The sequence below is a fragment of the Pseudophryne corroboree genome, chromosome 9, assembly GCF_028390025.1.
Source record: "Pseudophryne corroboree isolate aPseCor3 chromosome 9, aPseCor3.hap2, whole genome shotgun sequence".
In the NCBI taxonomy this organism is placed as follows: Eukaryota; Metazoa; Chordata; class Amphibia; order Anura; family Myobatrachidae; genus Pseudophryne; species Pseudophryne corroboree.
The window spans coordinates 53,484,399-53,506,703 of record NC_086452.1 but is presented as its reverse complement, the minus strand read 5'-3'; positions in this window follow the sequence as shown (position 1 = coordinate 53,506,703).

Here is a 22,305-nt window from a genome sequence, read left to right as displayed (position 1 = left end):
TTCCTCAAAAACTGCGTCTCTTTCTCAGTATGTGACATTCTTGTAGATATCTGGGATATCATTCCCCTTAAAGAATCCAACCATGCAGGTTCGGATTCGGAATCCAGAGAAAGCATATTGCAGTCCTGAGCAGTGGCTTCATGAGGCGGGTGCGGGGGGTGCGGCCCGCACCCGGGTGTCACCCTTCAGTGGGGTGACAGCAAACAAGAGCCGCACACCTCACACCTGTTGCATTCCTACCATGACACTGACAATGTGTCAGAAAGCACGGACCCAGCCGCGGCGCACATGCACCTGCTGGGGGGGGTTTGCACGATCATAACTGTGCCGCGGCGTCCTCTTGTTATGATCGCATCCCCCTGCTGACTCAAATCGCTGCCTGAATACCGCCGCCGCCGGGTCCGTACTGGCGGTTCCTGACAGTCTCCTCAGCCAGGATGCCGGTCGATGTACGTCACTCCTCATGACGTCATCTTGCGCGCCGGCACTGCTTGCAGCTTGCCATTCTCCTCACCGCCGCCGGCCACGTTCTGCACACCGCAGCCCACTTCCTTCGCTGCCTAGGGCCGCCTACTACACCCCCCTCCGCTGCTCAGGTACTTACCCTGCTTCCATATGTCCCTGTCACTGCTGTCACTCACTTTCCCTGCTGTCACTGTACCTCTGTCACTATACCTCTGTCACTGTCCCTGCTGTCACTATACCTCTCACTGTCCCTGCTGTCACTATACCTCTGTCACTGTCCCTGCTGTCACTATACCTCTGTCACTGTCCCTGCTGTCACGGTCCCTGCTGTCACTATACCTCTGTCACTGTCCCTGCTGTCACCGCTGTCACTGTCCCTCTGTCACTGCACCTCTGTCACTGTCCCTGCTGTCACTATACCTCTGTCACTGTCCCTGCTGTCACGGTCCCTGCTGTCACTATACCTCTGTCACTGTCCCTGCTGTCACCGCTGTCACTGTCCCTCTGTCACTGCACCTCTGTCACTGTCCCTGCTGTCAGTATACCTCTGTCACTGTCCCTGCTGTCACTATACCTCTGTCACTGTCCCTGCTGCCACCGCTGTCACTGTCTCTCTGTCACTGCACCTCTGTCACTGTCCCTGCTGTCACTCTCCCTGTCCCTGAATTTTGGATAATACCGTGTGCTACAATGTGACTTTCGGCTCATACTGTGTGCTACAATGTGAGTTTCGGCTCATTCAGTGTGCTACAATGTGAGTTTCGGCTCATTTAGAGTGCTACAATGTGAATTTCGGATCATTCAGTGTACTATAATGTGAATTTTGGATCATTCTGTGTTCTATGATGTGAATTTCGGATAATTCTGTGTTCTATGATGTGAATTTCGGCTCATTCTGTGTTCTATAATGTGAATTTCGGCTCATACTCAATTATGGACATAATTCTGGTCGCATTTAATTTTAGCAATAAAATTGCTAAAATGCGCCACGCTGACAGTGAGCATGCAATCAAAGTGCGGTCGCATCCCTGAAGCACTGCACTTTCATTGGGGGCCGGCGTAGCAGGGTGTGGTTGGGAAAGGGGATCAGAGCTTTTTTTGGGGCGGCTATGTGACATCACACGCACCCACTGCAACCCGAAAAATGGCGGTGCATTGCCTGCATACGCAGCCTAGCTACGTCTGCAGGGGGTCATCCTTCGTATCTGCTTCAGCGATGTGATCGCAAAATAATTGAAATCGCATTAGCGAATTAGCATCCTGGACGGACCCCAGCATGCTACAGAAACTATTGCAGATTCTGCTTTTAAGCAGAATATGCAAACCAACCTAAATAGGGTCCTATGTCACTACTATTGCCATCGCATTCAGTGATATACAGGAATTATGATTTACAAGTAAAACTAGTACAAAAACATTTCTAAGGATTGCGTGTGGTGTGATATGGGAGAAGGTCCATGGGGGGGTGACACCATGAGTTACCACACCGGGTGACACCAACCCTAGTGACGCCTCTGGTCCTGAGTACATGGAATAGACTCCTCAGGAGAAGATAAACACTCTGCAGCACAGGACACAGAGTCCATAGACGTGGTAATGTGGGATATACACACTTATACACACACAGGAAAATGTCAGATACAGTTTCCCCCAGAGTACCTTCAGAGAGTCACAGAGTATAAGAAGCCAGCCACACAGCGCCCCCGTGGGCAGTTATTATAAAAGCCCAGCGCTGACTAACTAACCTGTCTATAACAGCCTCCCCCCTGTCTATAACACACTCATCCCCTGTCTATAACACCCTGGTACTGCAGAGGATAACTGGAGTTATGTGGAGGGCAGCGCTCCCTGTCAGCGTCTTGCTTCCTATGTCTGCAGGGAGAAAATGGCGCTGGTGAGTGCTGGATCTGCTCTGAGGAGAAGCCCCATCCCCTGTAATGGCGCACGGCTTCCCACACAATTGATTATACTGTCCGGAGGTCTTATATGCTAACAGCAGGATTAGCCGTTAGCTGCTTTTAACAGTTTAGGGTGATCGCGCTGGCTCAGGACGCCCCTTCAAGCGCCTACACTGTGTGTTGCTGAGCCTTCATGGAGCGCAGCCTGTCAGAGCTGCGCTCCCACCCTTGTGCCACCATACCCACTGTAAGCCACAATCATCAAAATTATAACAAATAAAGACTTGAAATATCTCACTTTGCATGTAAATAATATATTAGTTTCACCTTTTAAGTTGAATTACTGAAATAAATGAACTTTTGCACGATATGCTAGTTTTCTGAGTTTCACCTGTATGTAAGTAAAGTATATTTATTTATGTGCCCTGATGGGTTGCAACATCATGCATGTTGGTTTGGGCCAACAGACTAGTTACCAGCAATATGACAGAGAGTAGGTAATCAGTATGGGGAGGCCTTGGAGAGAGATAAGGTGGAGAAGTTGCACATAAGAACCCAGGGCCATAACTAGGTGTGTGCCGATGGTGCCTTGCCCACAGCGCAAATGCACTGAAGGCGCACCATCAGGCATCACACCCCCGTACGGCCATTTTCACCAGCAAGTTTTTACTTTAAGTATTGCCGCCGGCGCTTGTGTCCCGCCTCTTGTGTCCTCGACGCTTGTGTTCCACCGCCTCTTGTGTCCCTGCCATTGAGCACTGTAATAGATGCCATCTGGCAGCGCACACCTTCCCCCTGTCCTGCAGCCGCCGCCCTCCCTGAGTCCCACTGTGTCTACAAGGGAGTGGGAGCGGAGGTCTTGCGCAGCCGTCATGTGAAAGCAGTCATCCCCCTGCTCCGGGCTGAGTCCCACTTGTGCCACCGGCTGTGTCGTGCTGTTGCTGTTACGGGCTGCAGAGCTTCGTCGCTACCCCCACTCCGGCCCTGAGTCCAGCTTGCGCCGCCGGCTGTGTGTAGCTGCCGCTGTATAGGGCACCGGAGCAACGCAGCAGCTGCCGTCCCCAAGGAGAGAGCCTACATTCTGTGGATGCTGGATTGTGGCCTCCCCGCAAGTGAGTAAAACACACACACACACACACACACACACACACACACACACACACACACACACACACTCACTCACTCACTCACTCACTCACTCACTCACTCACTCACTCACTCACTCACCCCCTGCCTGCTTAATATGTGAAAATGGGGACTCTGTTACTGTCATGTGTAAAAAAGGGGGAATCTACTGCCATAATGTGTAAAAAAGGGGGACCCTGCCTAATGTGTAAAAAAGAGGGACCCTGCCTAAAGTGTAAAAAAAAAAGTGGACTCTGCTGATGTAATGTACAAAACAAGGAGGGACTCTGCCTGCTTAATTTGTAAAAAAAAGAGGGATTCTGCCTGCCTAATGTGTAAAAAAGGGGGACTCTGTCGGCCTAATGTGTAAAAAAAGGAGACTGCCTGCCTAATGTGCAAAATAGGGGACTCTGCTTGCTTAATGTGTAAAAAGGGGACTATACCTGCCGTACTGTGTAAAAGGAAGCTTTGCCTAACGTAATGTGTAAAACGGAGCCCTGTGACCACGCCCCTTCCCCATGAATCCACGCGCATTGACCCTGTTTTATATATGGAGTGTGGATGGGGGGGGGGGGGGGGGATGGGCGCCGATGCCGTTTCTTGCACACAGAGCTAAAATGTCTAGTTAGAACCAATAAGCTTCTAGCTATCATTTATCTAGCACAGGCTATAAAATGCAAGTTAGAAGCGGGCTGATTGCTATTGCAACTTTTCCATTTCTCTCTTAAACGTTTTATACATCTCCCATAAAGTGAGAGACCGCCTAGACTGTCCAGTTGTAAGCTCTTACCCAATATATCTGGGGCAGATGTATTAAACCTTGGAGAGTGATAAAGTGGAAACAGATAAAGTACCAACCAATCATTTTTCAAACACAGCCTGTAACATGGCAGTTAGAGCTAATTGGCTGGTACTTTTGTCTCTCTCCACTTTATCTATCTCCAAGCCTTAGTACATATTCCCCGGAATGAAATAATGACACCACTGATTTACCAAACATCTTGAAACATAGAAACATAGAATTTGTCGGCAGATAAGAACCACTTGGCCCATCTAGTCTGCCCCTTTTTTTTTTTTTTATCTCTAACCTTAATTGATCCTTATTTCTTTGTAAGGATATCCTTATGTCTATCCCATGCATGTTTAAATTGCTCTACTGTCTTAGCCTCTACCACCTGGGAGGCTATTCCACTTGTCCACTACCCTTTCTGTGAAGTAATTTTTCCGCTAATTTCCCCTGAACCTCCCCCCCTCCAGTCTCAGTGCATGTCCTCGTGTCCTATTGCTTCTCTTCATTTGGAGAATGTTTCCCTCCAGGACTTTGTTAAAACCCTTGATATATTTGAAAGTTTCTATCATGTCCCCCCTTTCCCTTCTCTGCTCCAAACTATACATATTGAGATTTCTTAGTCTTTCTGGGTATGTTTTGTGATGTAGGCCATGCACCATTTTAGTTGCCCTTCTTTGTACAGTTTCTAATGTATTAATATCCTTTTGAAGATATGGCCTCCAGAATTGAACACAGTATTCTAGATGAGGCCGTACCAATGACCTATACAGTGGCATTATTACTTCTTTCTTTCTGCTGCTGATTCCTCTCCCAATGCAGCCAAGCATCTGACTAGCCTTCCTCATTGCTTTGTTACATTGCTTACCTGCCTTTAAGTCATCTGAAATAGTGACTCCTAGATCCCTTTCTTTCTCAGTAGTTTCCAGTATAGTGCCATTAATACTATATTTAGCCTTTGGATTTTTGAGACCCAAGTGCATGATTTTGCATTTTTTGGCATTAAACTGTAATTGCCACACTCTTGACCATTCCTCTAGTCTACCTAGATCCTCAATCATTTGTTTTACCCCACCTGGTGTGTCTACCCTGTTGCATACCTTTGTGTCATCTGCAAACAGGCATACTTTCCCTTTATTGCCATTTGCAATGTCACCAATAAAGATATTAAAAAGCACTGGTCCAAGTACAGATCCCTGGGGTACTCCAGTGGTAACATTTCCCTCCTGTGAATGCACTCCATTTACCACAACTCTCTGTTTTCTATCCTTCAACCAAGATCTTATCCATTCAATAATCCTAATATCCAATCCCAAACTTTCAAGTTTATTTAGCAGTCTGCGATGTGGAACAGTGTCAAAAGCCTTACTAAAGTCTAGATAAGCTATATCCATGGCTCCACCTTTATCCATCACTTTAGTCACACAGTCAAAAAAGTCAATAAGATTTGTTTGACATGATCTCCCCCCAGTGAATCCATGCTGTTTGGGATCCTGTAAATTGCCAGATTTGAGATAATCTACAACTCTTTCTTTTAAGAGTGTTTCCATCAATTTCCCTACTACTGATGTAAGACTCACTGGTCTGTAGTTGTTTGCCTCTTCCTTGCTTCCACTTTTGTGCAGTGGGACTACGTTTGCTCTTTTCCAGTCCTCTGGAATTACTCCTGTAGCTAATGACTGGTTGAATAATTCTGTCAATGGTGCTACCAGCACCTCTTTAAGTTCTTTTAGTATCCATGGATGTATCCCATCTGACCCCATAGATTTGTCCACTTTCAGCTTTGAGAGTTCTGTTAGGACCTTCTCCTCTGTAAATGTACCTGTGTCAGTTTCCTGAATATCCCTGAAACTTAACTGTGGCCCCTTCCCCTCTCAGTAGTAAATACTGAGCAAAAATAATTATTAAGATGATCTGCTATTAAATTGTCTCCCTCAACAAGACTCCCAGTGTCTGTCTTTAGTTTTATTATTCCGCCTTTTGTTTTTCTCCTTTCGCTTATATACCTAAAAAAAAAAGTTTTGCCTCCTTTACCCACTGACTGGGCCATTTTCTCCTCAGCTTGTGCCTTTGCACATCTGATTACCTTCTTAGTATCCTTCTGTCTAACAAGATATATCTCTTTGTCTTCATTATTTTGTGTCTGCTTATATTTCCTAAAAGCCATCTTTTTTGCTCTCACAATATTTGCTACTTCTTTTGCAAACCACACTGGCTTCCTTTTCCTTGTGTTTTTCCTAACAGTTTTGATACAAAGGTCTGTTGCCTTTAATATTGCACATTTTAATGTTTCCCACCTCTCCTGCACGGCTTCCAAGTTCCTCCACTCTACCAAAGAATCGCTTACACATTTTTCCATCCCTACAAAATCAGCCTTCCTAAAATCCACACCTTTGTTTTTGTATGGGATGAGTCAGTCTCTGTCTTTATGCTGAACCATACTGCTTGATGATCACTGGATCCCAGGTTTTCACCCACTTTTACGTCCGATATTCTGTCTCCATTTGTAAGTATTAAGTCTAATATAGCGTCTTTCCGAGTGGGCTCCCTCACCAATTGGTGGAGGGATGCTCCCTGAAGGGAATTTAAAATGTCCCTACTTCTAGTGGAACTAGCAACAGACACTTCCCAGTTTACATCAGGAAGATTAAAGTCTCCCATGATTATTACCTCTCCTTTTAATGCCATTTTAGTTATATCCTGCAATAGGTACTTGTCGAGTTCCTCTTCCTGACCTGGTGGCCTGTATATCACGCCAATACGAATACTCGACTTTTCCCCTGTTTCTATGGTCACCCAAAGGGCATCAGTTTTTTCTTCAATACTTTGTATTAATGTAGTATTTATGCATTTTTTTACATACATTGCTACCCCTCCTCGATTGTTACAATTCTGTCCTTCCTAAATAAAGTATATCCCGGTATAGCTATGTCCCAGTCATGATTTTCATTGTACCATGACTCTGTAATTACCACAATGTCTAGATCATACCTTGTCATTATTGCAATTAGTTCTGGGATTTTATTTCCTAAGCTCCTAGCATTTGCACACATAGCTTTTAGAGTTTTGTTTGTGCTTTTCCTGTTCCTAGCTATGTTCCTCTCTCTGCCTATTTTTATTTGGTTTTGATCTGAATTATCTTCTATTGCTGTGGATATGCTACCTATTCCCTTTGCCTGCAGAAACAATACCTCTGTGTTGGGGGAGCAGATTTCTTTATTCTTGTTTGGTTCACTGCCCCCCTCTGTTAGTTTAAATAGTTCTTGATGAAGCATCCCACAGTGGGGGCATAATTTGCATAAATGGCACTTCTGAGGGCATTATATATAACCGGCGCTACTACAGGGGCTATTATGTGCATAACTGGCGCTACTGCAGGGGCAATTATGTGTATGAGAAAAACAAAAGGGATTTTTCCCATGCTCTCTGCTGGCTGTTAGTAAGAAGAACTATATACTATGTAATAATAGAAAATGTAGAGCTCTTCGTTACATATGTTTTGCAAAAGATATGTAACGAAGAGCTCTACATTTTCTATTATTACATAGTATATAGTTCTTCTTACTAACAGCCAGCAGAGTGCGTGGAAAAAATCCCTTTTGTTTTTCTTGTCTAGAGTAACCCCCTCCCGCAGCACCTGAGGATTGTTACCAGCTTGATTAGAGCAGTTTGCCACCATTTATTGCAGTTCAGTGAGGCATAGATGGAGCCAGCATTAGAAGGGCATGCTGTGTCCTGTGGTGCCATTTGGAGGATACAGGGGTGCCTCCAGGTAAGCTAGCTCTCAATCTGGATATGTTTTGTATGTGCCATTATCATGTGGCCGTACATTAAGCAATTGTATGACCCATAGTGATTATTATTATTATGCTGTGTGTGAGTTTGGGGAGTGGTACCCCTCAGGTCTGATGTGACTGGGCTACCTTGGGGCAGCACGTCATATTATTTATTTAGCACTTATGTAACACTCCTATTTTTTCACTAATATTACTCTTTTGAGTATTTTATTAACACCCTCGTTTCTGTAGCACTTCCTAACCCATAGCTTGTGCTTCTTTCTTAACACATATTAACACTTTAGTATTTCAATGGTGTGCTGCCCTAGGGTGGTCGGGCCTGAGCTGACTTTGTGGGGTCCAAGCCCTGGACTTATGCTTAGTTAGGGACCTCCAGTAATAGAGCAGCAGTGAAGTGGCCTGGAGGCTTATCATATCTTTTGCAAAAGATATGTAACGAAGAGCTCTACATTTTCTATTATTACATAGTATATAGTTCTTCTTACTAACAGCCAGCAGAGTGCGTGGGAAAAATCCCTTTTGTTTTTCTTGTCTAGAGTAACCCCCTCCCGCAGCACCTGAGGATTGTTACCAGCTTGATTAGAGCAGTTTGCCACCATTTATTGCAATTATGTGTATATCTGGTGCTACCACAGGGGCTATTATGTGTATAACCAGCGCTACAACAGGGGCTATTATGTGTATAACCGGCGCTGCCACAGGGGCTATTATGTGTATATCTGGCACTACTACAGGGGCTATTATGTGTATAACCGGCGCCACTACTGGGGACATTATGTGTATAAACAGCACTACTAGGCGCAGGGTAATGTCAATAAGATTGTGCTATAGAGTGGCGGAATTTGAAAAAGGGGTACTATTGTGTGGTGAAGCCCCTTCCTTGTGAGGCAACACCCTTTTTTCCACATGCTGTCCCTTTGTAAAATATGGGAGGGCGCAAATTTATCGTTTGCAGGGGGGCGCCGAACACCCTAGCACTGGCCTTGGCCGCCCCACTCCTGCACTAAGGCAGAGTGGCTCTCCAGCGGGGGCCGCCCGCACTCTTATCCAGCGCCGTCTTTTCGTATGGGCTGAATGGGCTCTTGCCCAAGGGCCCCAGGAGTATAAGGGCCCTAGGCTGATAGCTGAGGGTCCCCTCTTTCCAGGGGTACCAGATTTTTGAAAATCAGCCTTGGGGAACCGGAGATATCTGACTTCAAAGCAGTGGTCCCCATCCAAGCCTGTTAATTGCTCTTCCCAGCCAAATTTCTCAGGTTCTGTCTGACTTACAGTTTTTCTGGCAGCTTGTCTCTACTATGCCCAGAACCAGAGATATCAGCCTTCAAGCAGCTGGTCCTTGCTACAGCTCCACACGCCTAATATGCAGTTTTATATTTTTGTTGGTGGATTGCTCTGGCTACTGAAGTCTGATCCCCAAGTCCCCAGTACATCCTGAAAGGCTGGACTCTCTAGTTTTTTTTTATCCCATTAAAGCTGAGAAATCTATTTCCAGGAACTGGAAATATCTGCAGTAAAGTAAGCTGCCCTGACCCCCGGAAAATGATGAATATTATTAAGCCCACTCCACTATCCACCCCTCCCCTGTGTATTAAACACCCCCTACCACCCTGGAAGTCATGAACCAGGGCCTCTTCATTCAGCACAATGTCCTCTTCTACAGTTTAGTTTTCTACTTTCCGCCCCATTTGTGTAGTAAAGGAGTAATTAGCAGAAATTCTTTTTCCACATCCTACATGCTGAGTGAAAGATAGAACCCCTCCTACCCCCCGCGGGACATCAAAGCTGCCGCTGATAGCACCCCCCACCCCTACCGCTGATGGGTGGGTAGGGGCCCAAGTGCATTGCTGTGCCCAGGGGCCTACACTGCTGTTAAGACGGCTCTGCTCTTACCTGTTACCATAGGTAAGTCAGGGAGAGACACTGATGGTGGCCCGGCTTCCCGTCCTATGTGCTCCCCGCATACACTGCGCGGTGCTGCTGCTGCTGCCAGGGGTAATACACAGCCCAGTGCGCTGCCTGTCACTCATAATAAATTATATTATCAGCCAGCCTGGGAATGTACAAGTGGGAAATGGCCAGCAAACAGCCAATCAGTCACAGGCATAATTTGTGGAAACCAATGGCGAAGCAGGCTAGGCAATACTGGGTGGAACGGGGAAAGTCCCACTCAAGGTGTAACTTGACCTTTTTGCTGCAGCAGCCCCGTACCTGCCCCTTCCCCACCCGCGGCCCCCCTACCCGCAGTGCATCCAGACCCCCTCCCCCATGTGCGACCCCCACTCTCCCGCCACTCCCCCACCCGCAGCACCTCCCAACCCCATCCCCGACCTTCCCCATGCGCATCCGCCCCTCCCCCACCCATAGCACCTCCGGACCCCATCCGTGTCTCCCCCGCACCCGCTACTCCCTCAACCACAGCATCTACACACACCCTCCACCATCCGTGGTCTCTCCCATACCCGCACCTCCCCCACCCGCAGCACCTCTGGACCCCCTCCCCTATACACGTCTCCCACGCACCCGCCACTCCTCAAACCACAGCAACTCTGGCCCCATCGCCCCCCCCCCCAACCGCAGCATCTACAGACACCCTCCCCCATCTCCCCATCTGCGGCCCTCCCACACCCGCAGCACCTCTGGACCCCCTCCTCCATCCGCAGCACCCCCTCTCTACCAACCCCTCCCCCACCCACAGCACCTCTGAACCCTACATTCTGTACATCGTGCCCTGCAGGCGCTGTTCACGCCGTCGCAAGGGGCTACACCCCCTTCACCATCAGACGCCCTTTTCGTCGCCCAATATTTAACCACTAACAAAACTAGGAATGCAGGTAATACTCCATATAATACAAATATTGAACGCCAGACATGCGTGCAGTGGTTAAGGGGGTGTAGCCCCTTGCAATGGTGAAGAGCGCCCGTAGAGCGCGATGAATCACCTAGTTTTTACTAAAATAATGTGAAAGAGGGTGTTTTCACACTCGTTACACCTTATTTTAGTATTGCCTAAATGCATTAAAGGGCTTTTGAAGCAGTTCTCGTGAAAAACAACTCCAAGCTCTTTAATCTGAAGATTTTAAGTAAGCAGCTCACATTTCCCTTTTTTGCAATGGGAATTGCGATCTGCATGAATTTCCTAAGGAGAATTGTGTAAAATTACTAGGGGGAGACCTGTGATAACAACGCTATCTGGAGATGGAGTAAAGCAGGGTCACCCCCCTCCCCGGTTCCTGGATTTCTGCCCAGGCAGAACAGAGCTAAGTAGACCACAAGTTGATCACTGTAATAAAAAAAGTAAAAAAAAAAATGCACCCAGGGGTTCATGTGCAGTACAATCTCAGGGTATTTTTCACGATAAATACCCTGAGAATTGTGCAAAGTGGATTCGCAGGGACAGAGCTTTTTTGTAAGCTCTGTCCCTGCATGCGATAATTGATAAACCACCAGTGGCAAACGCAGGATTTCTAGAGGGGGGTTTCCAAATGAAGGCTACAATTTCCCACTCTGTGGAACATTAGAGCAAGTGCGGGAGTCTGGGAGAGTGGTAGAAGATCCTAGTAACGACCCTGGACATTAATGTACACATTGGTCTTCTTATACACTGGATACTGTATGGAATACAGTATTAATATTTTACACTATAGATGGTCTCTAGTATAGGCTGTATCAAACATTTAAATAATATAAATAAGTGGTCAGGAAAAGGTTAAATATACCATAATAAATTAATATAAAAACATAATAGAACCAGTACTGCACTTTCTAAGCACACATTATCCCGCCTCATGGTAAGGCTCCTGTCTCTTCTTCCTAGTAGCTGCTCTCTGGTCCAGTGCACTGATTGAGGACTCAGATCCACACACACAGCAAACTTGGTATTAAAAGCTGCTATCACTTGGCAAGTGCAGCAGCTCCGCTCTGTCCCATAAACTGCAAAATGTGGCTGCAGCTCTTGTGAACATATTATATACCATTGCTCTGAGGCACTTGCCAAGAGAAGGGGGGTTTCTGGGCAACCAGAACCCCCCCCCCCCCCCCCTGCGTTTGCCTATGACCACTATTAAGTATTTATTATCGCATTGCAGATTGGGGAGGAATTATCACATTCCATCTGCATTTGAGAATTGTGATAAATATGCTCATTAATGAAGTATACTTTGCTTTATCTGTCATCCTAGGGTCAGTTATGCAGCGGTGGACAAGTTGTGCTTCTGTTTGTCCACATTTTTCATGATTGGCAGTCACCAGCTCTGGTTTTGGCTATCACAATGACCATAAATAATTAAATTGATCCTGGACCACCAACCCATGGTACCCCAGCAATGGCACCCAGATTGGGAATGATATAACACTTTTTCCTGGTTGAGGTCCTCTGCCGCTAGTGCGCATGCGTGGCCGTCAGCTGGTGCATACAACATCAGGAGCCAACGGAGAGGGATCTGGAGACTCCCTTTCCATAAAAAAAAAAGGATAACACCAACTTCAGGCCTTGTGTTCCTGAGCTTGGCAAATGCAACCGGTTTCTATAGGAGCTGCAGTAGAAAGAAAATGACCCTAGGGTAATTTACTCCTGGCGCTGGATAGGGAGGCTCAATACAGCAGCTTAACAAAATGAGGTTGGTCGGCCCCCCGAAAAAAATATGTGAACAAAAGAGCATGCAGCACTAATAGGTCACAAATGAGATGAGTAGGTCATCACAATACCAACACACATATTTCAATGTATATTCAGAGCAAAATTCACAATTGATTAAAATGAAAAAAAAACACAAAATATTACATATTAATACTCTGTTAAAAAGAAATGCATGAAGTGCTGCTCCCAATTTAAGATTACATATGGATCATGAAGAGTTCAAAGGACCTGTTCCATAAATGTAGTCCCCTTAGTCCCGTGTGGACCTAGGCAATTTACAACCGTGAGTGATAGTTAGCACAAGTGTATATCAAGGCGTTTAAGCGGTTCAGCGTCCCGCAAGATGGCAGTCCCTTGGTCAATATTGCAGAAAAGTTTCCACGGTGTGGGGACATCCCTCCAGCAGAGGTCCAAGTGATGTAATATCGGGGACTTGGTCCAGGTCTCAGTCTTCTGTTATAGTATGTCTATGGGAGTGAGCACAAAACAGCAGCTTTCACCGTTCTATGGGGGTCATTCCGAGTTGATCGCTCGCTGACGTTTTTCACAGCGCAGCGTTCAGGTCTCTACTGCGCATGCGTATGCACCGCAATGCGCAGGCGTGTCGTATGGATACACAGCCGATCGTTGCTGAGCTATGGATTTAATGAAGAATCCATTCGCACGGGCGATCGTAAGGTAATTGACAGGAAGAGGGCGTTTGTGGGTGGCAACTGACTGTTTTCTAGGAGTGTTTGGAAAAACGTAGGCGTGTCCAAGCGTTTGCTGGGCGGGTGTCTGACGTCAATTCCGGGACCAAAAAGACTGAAGTGATCGCAAGGGCTGAGTAAGTCCAGACCTACTAAGAAACTGCACAAAATGTTTTTGCACAGCTCGGCTGCACAGGCGTTCGCACACTTGCAAAGTGAAAATACACTCCCCTGTGGGCGGCGACTATGCGTTTGCACGGCTGCTAAAAGTAGCTAGCGAGCGATCAACTCGGAATGAGGGCCTCAAGGAGCTGCTTTGCGGTCATAAATGGTGGGACCACAACAGACATTAGAGATCTCTGCTGTGGACCCTTCATGGTGAATACTGGTCATCCTTAATATTTGCGAGTATATGCCACCCATTTTCCTTCATAATTATACCCCTTAGAGAGGTTTGCTGATCAATATTAAGGATATTGGGGGTAATTCAGATTTGATCGCAGCAGCAAGTTTGTTAGCAGTTGGGCAAAACCATGTGCACTGCAGGGGGGGCAGATATAACATTTGCAGAGAGAGTTAGATTTGGGTGGGTTATATTGTTTCTGTGCAGGGTAAATACTGCCTGCTTTATTTTTACACTGCAATTTAGATTTCAGTTTGAACACACCCCGCCCAAATCTAACTCTCTCTGCACATGTTATATCTGCCCCACCTGCAGTGTACTTGGCTTTGCGCAACTGCTACCAAATTTGCTGCTGCGATCTACTCTGAATTAGGCCCATTGTTTGGTCTCCGTGGACAAAATGTCCAAAAATATTGAAGACGCCCTTGTAAATTTGGAGCAGTCGGCAACTAACCATATATATTTTTGTTTAAGGTCTGCTACAGGAAATCAGTGGCCTTGTTGGGACTAGGTTGAGATCTGTTATGTGCAGCAAATGTCTAGGGCTCTTTCCTCAAGGTCTGTGTAGGACAATAGTTCTCGTTTTAGGCCGCTGTAGAATATCAGGCAATTTGTCTACACTCATTGCACAAACAATCTCATTCCCCGGAGCTTAATCCTTTCTGCAACTGACGTTGGGACTGTGGACCCTCCACGATAAAAGAGAATTGTAAAACAAATAGATTCATTCATTAAGGTTAACGTGATATTAATTAAATATGGCAGATCCGTTATATCTGGTCATTAATGTTAACATGATATTCATTTCTTATAATTACATTCTAACAAATGAAATATCCATTTGCCTTAAGGGTAGGAAGTCATCAGTCAACGTTAACTTTAGTTTTCATTAAATTCTTAATCCCTGCAGCGCCAATCTACCTTGTCCGTTTGTGAGGGCGCACTCTCTGCCAGGTCAGGTGTTGTGACGCTATGGCGACATGTGTAAGACAAGCGCAGAGAACACTGTTAAAAAAAATAATGGAAAGTTTTTTACAAGGTGCATTCATTTTAACTTTCTCATGATGGGATGACTCAACGACGCCCCCTGCATTATAAAGTGGGAGGGGCATGGCAGATGGTGATGCCAATATGGTTTTCACACAGTAGCCTGTTAATTCATAATGCCTACTGAGTCGTCAGGTGACTAGGGCAACACTTATAGGGGGAAGATGTCTCAAGCCTTGGAGAGTGATTGGTTGCTATAGGCAACTTCTCCACTTCATCTCCAAGGCTTGATACATTTCCTCCACAATTATGTTATTTGCATCATCATGCACCTGTCCACTTGAAGAATTGATTTCAGTCATCAGGCCACAACTCCACCCACCTTGCATGCAGGTAAGTGCCCCCAGAGCCGGCCCTAACCAATATGATGCCCTAGGCAAGATGTTGGCTGGTGCCCCCTAGCACCCCCGCTAGTTCCGCCTCTGACCCTGCACCCTTTTCCCAGCACCATCGCCCCTCACCCATAGCAGTCCTCTTTTTGGTGTTCCTATACCCTATATTTTAAATAGGAACATTGCACATTAGACGCACAGTACAAAAAGGGGTGTTTTCTTGCTGGTAAGGGGCATGGCCACACAATAGTACCCCAATTCAGATTATGCCACACAGTAGTGCAACTTTATTCACACACATAATGCCCCTTACACATATGCTGAACACTACTGCACAACCAACCCACCCACACACATCACTCACATGGCCGCTAACACTGTGACCCCTGCCTCTGCTTGGATACAGATGAATCCTCATACATCTTGCCTCAATACGCCATGCAGCAGGAGATGCCTGGCGTGAGTCAAGCTCTGCTAACACTGTGCACCTTTTTTATGAAGATGCTTCTTATTTGCATTACTATGTGGCAGGGATGCAAAAGCAGCTTCTGCTGATTCAAATGATATGCAGCATGCCTATATTCTGTGTGCGACTGCGGCTGTATCTGCATACGAAATGCTACGTTACAGTGATTTCCAGGAATACACTGCAACGTAGCATTTCGTATGCAGATACAGTCACAGTCACACACACAGAATATAGGCATGCTGCATATCATTTTAATCAGCAGAAGCTGCTTGTGCCCCATGGCATACCAAATGTCCTAGGCATATGCCTAGCTTGCCTATGCCCGAGGCCGGCTTTGAGTGCCCCTGTGTGAAACGGGGCGTAACCATTAAATTTGTGGCATGTAGCCAGGCAGAAATGGGACGTATGTGCAGTGCACAACATTTTATTTCGCAACTTTTGCATGAAGCATGGCCTAGCTGTAAGTGCCATTACTATTGACGACGTCTGCTCTCTTGGCCGGGGGGCTGGGGTGGCGCACTGTACATATATGAGTACAACTAAGAATACAGGCGTACAGTCGCATAAAAAAATATAACAGTGCTGCAATATGAAACATTCACACAGTTCATTAAAAATAATAATGGGACAATATCAAATGTATTGTCTTATTACAGTTGATATTATTAAACATTTAGTCGAGATTATACATTTAAAAAAAACATTGGCGTATGTGCAAGCTAAATCTGCTCAATCAGTCCGCATTGCAATTTATATCCAACTCAAATGTGAAGTATTCATTTGTAACTGCTGGTGGGGTACCCACAAATATTAAGGATCCCGACATTTAATATGGAGGAAAAACAGCAGAGATATCCGAAATCTGCCGTGGTCCCATCATTTCCGGCCACAAAACAGACCCCATAGGCTTCACATTCCAGAGTTTGGTCCCGTGCTACTGACACTATTTCCAGGTGACGTTAGCCTATAATAACTACTATACTGCATATGTTACTGGAGAGGGATCCTCTGGATCCCTCCCTGTTGCCCCCATTTACGCATGAACCGGCCAATGGGACCCGAAGCAGAAAGTAGAGTGATAGTGCAAGGGCATAAAGAAAAATTTGCCTGAAATTATTCATTTTCACAATGACAATTTTGGTTAAAATTTTTATATATACAGTAAATATACAGTATATATGGGTTGGGTACAAAATCCTGGCAGTGGGGATCCCGACAGTCAGAAGACCGACAGCGGGATCCCGATTGCCAGAATTCCAACACATCCCCGTAAGAATTTTTACCCTACCCTTACACCTAATCCTAACACTAACCCACCCCTCCCGCAGCCTAACCAGGGATTCTGACCGTCGGTTTTCTGACTGTTGGGGTCCTGACTGTTGGGATTTTGACTGCATCCCATATAAATATATGTTAACCGGTCAGGATCCCAGATGGTCGGGATCCCGGCAGTCGAAATATAGGTGCTGGAATCCTGACATGATCACAAAACCGGCGGCAGAATCCCGAATGGCGAGATCTTGAACGAGCACTTGCGGCGCTGTGACTTGGAAAGCCATAAGGGGTTGTGTAGGTTTAGGCTGCAGGGGGAGGGTTAGGCTGCGGGAAGGGGGGGTTAGGTTTAGGCACCCTGGGGAGGGTTAAGGTTAGGCTGCGGGAACGGGGGGTTAGGTTTAGGCACCCTGGGGAGGGTTAAGGTTAGGCTGCGGGAAGGGGGGGTTAGGTTTAGGCACCACTGGAGAGGGTTAGAGTGAGACGGGAGGGGGGAGGGTTAGGTTTAGGTTGCTGTAAGGAAGGGTTAGGGGGGCTTTGGGGGTAGGTCAGTAAACTTACCAAGACCCTGTTGAGATTTGCACCAGGCTCGGACTGGCCCACAGGGGTACAGGGGAAACCACCGGTAGGCCCCACGGCCTGGGGACCCTCCTCCTCTACGGATCAGGTTCTAGACAGTGCACTTGAATTATGTATTATACATATGTTACCTTATACTGCACAGGATTATGATGTATTCTCTACAGTACATTGCTGTCATTAATCTGGCACATTATCATGCATGCACTAGCATTAATTAATTACTATATAAATTATCAAGGAGTCCAGACCAGGTACTTTATAATGGTTAGCCAAACCTCTGTGGTGGCTGACCACACCCCCTTTGTATGCTGGCCACACCTCTAATCATGGGCCCCTACCACTGCATACCCCCGGTGGGCCCTTCATGCTCCAGTCCGACACTGATTTGCACCATTGGGATACTGCGGATGGTCTGCTGACCATTGGCATTCCGAACGTCTGCATTTCCTACCCAATGCGCATATATATATATATATATATAAATATACAAATAAAAATAGATATAAATATACACACACACTGTGGAAGCATATGCACTTGAGACACTATGAATGAGAGGTCAATGCAGATCATCATTGCAAAAATGGGCATGCAATGGCACGAGTGCCTGTTAGGTGAGATAATAAGTGAGCAGACATGAGAATCTCCTCAGAGATGCATAGACCTCACACCATGCCCCTTGCTATCCTACGGCAAAAGAAGAACCATCTAAGCTTGAGGGGAAGGTCAAGTTTCCTATGACTGGGGTCAAGACCTCCCTAGATTGGTATGTTTCTATTTATCTGCCTATCCCGCAGCCTGGGGCAGTTGTCTGGGCTTAGAAAGAGAAAGACATCTGAAAAGATTGGACAAAATTCAGAAAAGTGGAGTATGAAAGATAGTAAAGACCAGTGTTCCACCGACTTCAATAATAAGAACTAGAGAGACAAAACCAGGCATAGCCAATTAGACTAGACAACAGGAGTTCTCAAGAATGACACCAAACAAATAAGAAGGTTTTTAAAGAACAGCTAAACATTTAAAGGAATCAGTTATAGAATGCGTCTCACCATTGTGATACAGTATATATATATATATATATATATATATATATACACACACACACACACACACACACACACACACACACACACACACACACACACACACACACACACTAGCACAGAAGACACTGTTTAATAGACTTTAGATGCTATATTTAGAAACATTGAAATTGCCCAGCTGTAACATGCAATAAGATGTAAATGCCAAGCTAATCAATACAAATCCTCTGTGATCAATATCTTCTCCGGAGGATGGTCTTAACGATACGGCTTCTCATCAAGTAAATTATATAGATGCACAATGAGGTGTTAAGATCTGTGTACAGTACAGAACATTCAATCTCAAGAAATTATGTTTTATGTGTATACATTGTATGGGATTTATCAAGTCTTGGAAAGTGATAATGTGGAGAGGTTGGCCAAAGTAACTGATCATTTCAAATACTCTGGGAGATCTACAGTATCAAAACCTTCTAAAGATGACAAATGGAGACGTTGCCCAAACGCTTTGAGAATCCACAAAGATGCGCCTGTTTTCAGATGGATCTTTTGCGCCCAGGAGAAGGCTGGTGTAAGCATGCACTGATAATAATGACGGATCTGAAACCAAGGGCCTGACAGACAAGGTCACAGAAGAAAATACAGATGCACACTCTTTAGTAGTAAGCACAAGCTAACTACCCCAAGGCATCACAATAGTGAGAGGTTAAAGTGTTTGTAAGTGTGACATAAATAAGAAGCAGAAGCTATGTGTTAGGAGTGTTACATTGGTGAGAATAATAATTAAAAAGTTAAAAGGTGTTATATAGGTAGAAAAATAATTAGGTGCTAAAAAAAGTGCTAGATTAAGTATTACAATGTGATGCCCCAAAGCCACATGGCCACACCAACATGGAGAAGGGTATTTCAAATGTAGTGGGTGTTCCTGGGGGGTGTGATATAGAAGATCTACAGTGTCTAGAAATACAGGGGGTCATTCCGAGTTGTTCGCTCGTTGCCGATTTTCGCAACGGAGCGATTAAGGAAAAAATGCGCATGCGCATGGTACGCAGTGCGCATGCGCTAAGTATGTTAGCACAAAACTTAGTAGATTTACTCACGTCCGAACGAAGCATTTTCATCGTTGAAGTGATCGGAGTGTGATTGACAGGAAGTGGGTGTTTCTGGGCGGAAACTGGCCGTTTTCTGGGGGTGTGCGGAAAAACGCAGGCGTGCCAGGATAAAACGCGGGAGTGTCTGGAGAAACGGGGGAGTGGCTTGCCGAACACAGGGTGTGTTTGTTACGTCAAACCAGGAACGAAATGGGCTGAGCTGATCGCAGTGTAGGAGTAAGTCTCGAGCTACTCAGAAGCTCCTAAGAATTTTCTATTCGCAGTTCTGCTAATCTTTCGTTTGCAATTCTGCTAAGCGAAGATACACTCCCAGAGGGCGGCGGCTTAGCGTGTGCAATGCTGCTAAAATCTGCTAGCGAGCGAACAACTCGGAATGACCCCCACAGTCATTAGGTCGTCCCCATATGGTTGACATGAATTAGGTCGACAGGATCAAAGGTCGACAGGTAAAATGTAGGTCAGTGGGTAAGGTCAACAGGTAGAAAAGGTGGACCAGGTCAAAAGGTCTACACAAAAAGGTTGACTTTTTTTTCATGTTTGGGTTTAATTTTCTACATTTCATAGTGCAAATGTATGCTTCAGGTTACTATTCCAAATTGTAGCAGATGTGTTTAGTAAATCAAGCCAAAGTTGAAAACCCCTCAAAAAACATTAACCATTTGTGCGTCGAGCATTGTCACGTCAACTTTTTGACCATGTTGAGGTCGTGTACCTGTTGACCTAGTGCAGGTCGGCCATATGCAGTCGACCTATTTACTGTTGACCTGGACACTGTTGACCAACACATTGGAACGTGTTGCTGGGCAGTCATTGGGAGGGGTCTATGCAGATGCACAGAGATATGGACGTAATATAAGAGGGTCAAGGGCACGTCACTGGAGGGGTTGCCATTTTCAGATGCGCAATCACTCACATTGGAAGCCATACTCTTGCAGTCAGTGTGCACATACAATTGGGCTTGTGCAAGTTTTAATGGAGCAACTGATGTTGGCGTCTAAAGACTCACCAAGCAGAATTATAGCATCTAAAGATGCTCAGAGTGAGCGTCTCAGTCCGTGCACATTCAGACGCACGGATTCACGCCAGGAAAGGCCTTGTACTGGTATCAGCATAAAGGCGCACACACGGACCCTGTAATACACACAGACACTGCAATATCACATTCCGAATCAATTTATGAATAGGGGATACTCGTAATTTGAATAAAAAAACCCTACCCATAAAACCCTACTGGATCCTGTCCACTCCTCCCGTGACGGGGGTGGGGTGGCAGTGGGAAGACATGATTTGTCATTGCCCCACCCTCCGCGGCATAATACTGCAAAGTGCGGCATTATGTGGCTGGAGCAGGGTCGCAATGGCAGGTTTCACAGCTATACCCCCTTCACTCCGGGATCTGCCTCTCCTTGGTTATCCTGGATCACAGCCCGCAAAAGTAGATAAGTATGGGACGGGTGTGTTGGGGTCAAATACATATGTACAAATCTGCACACAGTAAAATATCTGCATTTGTTTCTGTGCAAACTATGCAGGAGTAAAGCAGACAAATACTTAAGTCTGAGGTTTAGTAAGCGGACAAGTTGTTTTATGGAAAGGGACATTTTCTAGCTGGTGGGTCTGAGTTGCATGGGAGATGGGAGGGGGTCTGGGGGGCAGGTGAAGAATTTCAGTGAGCAGTCAGTCTATAGGAAAAGGAGGAGTATTCGTACCTGGGGGTTGCATAAGGTGGGCAAGGTGCATGCCATCTTTCTCTTTGTCACAGTGTCCCATCGGAGATACCACCGGGCACAATAACAGTTGGCTGGCATACCCTCTGGGAAAATGGCATACTGTTAGTATCTCAAAGCAGGGACCTGGCCATCATCTCAACAAGAAGCCAATGTTAAACCAATTAAAGGGGAGTAATACCGCTCCTCCCAATTCCGTTGTCTGTTGTTTATATAGAGTATGGGTTATAACTTAAGCTAAGGGACAAAAAAAAAACAACAACTTTGGGCGACTTAATTACTAGTGTTCCGCTCCAAGATGCTTCCAACTTGTCTTCAGAAGTTTACTGCGATAAACAATCTAACACTGGTTTGTTTTTAGTTTTGTTAATAAAACCTAGATGAGGACGATCACTGCTGTCTATCATTTATTATAATTTGTTTTTTAGATGTACAGTAACACATACATTAGATGGGATATGCCTCACCTGCTAGTAGCATGCTGAAACATTAATCCTGCAATTTAAGAACATAAAGCATTTAAAAAACAACTTCAAACTGATTAGTTGTACAAAGAAAATAATTGTGGCTTGACAACCGCTAAACATGGTGTTCTGTTAACCCTGCTGTCCCCTCTACTGAGGACCTGACCACGGAGTAAATTTACTTCTCAGTGTGTTTATGCAGAACAGAGATGTGCAATTCAGTTCTCCTGAAGTATGAATCCACTGGAATTTTGTGGATCGGAACCGGACCAAAACCTAATCCGGATCTACCGGGAGATCTGGGGCCTAATTCAGAACTGGTCGCACGCAGGCGGTTTTTTTTGCACTGATGCGACCATGTGATCGTCGCCTACAGGGGAGGGGGTAATCCCTGTGCAAGGGTGCGAACGGCTGTGCAGAGAGCTGCACAAACTTCTGCACAGCCCAGGACTTACTC